Source organism: Haliaeetus leucocephalus, unplaced genomic scaffold (genome assembly GCF_000737465.1).
Source record: "Haliaeetus leucocephalus isolate CR32 unplaced genomic scaffold, Haliaeetus_leucocephalus-4.0 Scaffold450, whole genome shotgun sequence".
Lineage (NCBI taxonomy): Eukaryota > Metazoa > Chordata > Aves > Accipitriformes > Accipitridae > Haliaeetus > Haliaeetus leucocephalus.
The window spans coordinates 4,138,311-4,139,898 of record NW_010972886.1 but is presented as its reverse complement, the minus strand read 5'-3'; positions in this window follow the sequence as shown (position 1 = coordinate 4,139,898).

Here is a 1,588-nt window from a genome sequence, read left to right as displayed (position 1 = left end):
TGGTACCTCTCACCTCCATTTGGTGAAGAGAAAGCTTGAGGAAAAAGATCAGACAGAGATTTAGAGTTTATATTTCAGGCCATAAAGCACTAAGGCTAGCATTTCCAAACTCAACAAACAGCCGAGAAGAAGGTGTTCAGGAGGACGGACATGTGGCCATGAGCACAGGCAAAGCAATGTCCTCCACAAGGAAAGCAGAGGGGCATAAACAGGGGGTGTCAGGCTACACTGCCCTGAGCTGCTGGAGTTGGCACTTCTAGTATGAGGCAGGACTCAACGTCAGCACAGCATGGGAACAGTATCGCAGTGTTGCTAACCCTCTTAAAAATCAAGCTCATGGGCAATCTCTAGCCAGACACTGGTTTTTGTTTTGTTCGGTAGTACTCAAGGCAACAGCTTTTTTTTATTTATTTTCCCCAACAAAAGCTGAATTGAGAGCCTGGCAAATTACAAGTGTAATGACCTAACCCTGAGTGTTTCTGCCACAATTACTGCCTGACTGGCTAAATCTTGGGTAAGTTACCATGATACTGCAAACATGACATTGCAGTAGCCCCCAGCCCTTCAATTCCTTGGCCACTGTGGGTTTAGGAGGTCATCCAGGCCATGCACAGCCAGAGCCAGTGACCCCGATCCTCCGCGGCACTGGGACAGCTCTGCTCTGGTGCCAAGCTGCCCTGCGGCTGGCCTGGCTGGCCCCAGGGGGGATTGCTGGCAGCGCCCCGCAGAAGAGGGCAGCCTGCCTGTACCCCGGCTGCTCTCGGGGGCATCTTTGGGAGCCTGGCACCTCGCCCTGCAGATGGTTGATGGTGGCTGCTCTGGGTATTGGTACAAGGCAAAGCCCCAAACTGCAAAGCGGAGAAGGTCACTCAGAGCAAGCTTTCTGCCCCACAGCATTTGCAACTGGTTAATAGCATTTGATGAATACCATTTGGGTTGGGGTTTTGTTTGGTTTTGGTTTTCTTTTCTTTTTCATGTAATTCATTGCAAATGTTAAAAGGAGGCTGTTTACAGCATATGGTAGGTCTTTTATTACCCTGCATGAGTTTGGCTTGGTAAGGACTGTAAGCTTGGAATTTTTTTACAGTTCTACAAATGATTTTCAGCCTTGTGCTTTCTCTCTTGGTCTTACTCATCACTGTGACAGCAATCCACATCACTGCTGTGGGCTGCTTTTTAGGAAGTGGGCACACGACGACACGCTGGGAAAATAAAGAGCCAAAGCTCGTTTGGAGAAACTCCCATTTTATTCACCATTCAGCACCACGTCATGCCATCATGATCAATTTTTGCACAAAGGGGATGACAAGCAGAAGGAGAAGGTGGGGGCTGAAAAGGACACCCAAGTTTCTGCAGGGAAGATTGAAAAATCGGGGTTTTTTTCTGCTTGTATTCTGCTGGTACACTTTCCGGAGGGTGAGAGAGATGTCAGGGAGACCATTTCGTAATAACACCTCCTGATGCTCCGTCAGGCCGCTCTGCAGCACTGAACTGTCCGCGTTTTTAAGGGATCGGTTTTTAAGGCAGGGATCCCGCCGGACCCGCCGCGGCTCAGGGCGGCGGTGGTCGCTTGCCGCTGCCTGCCCCG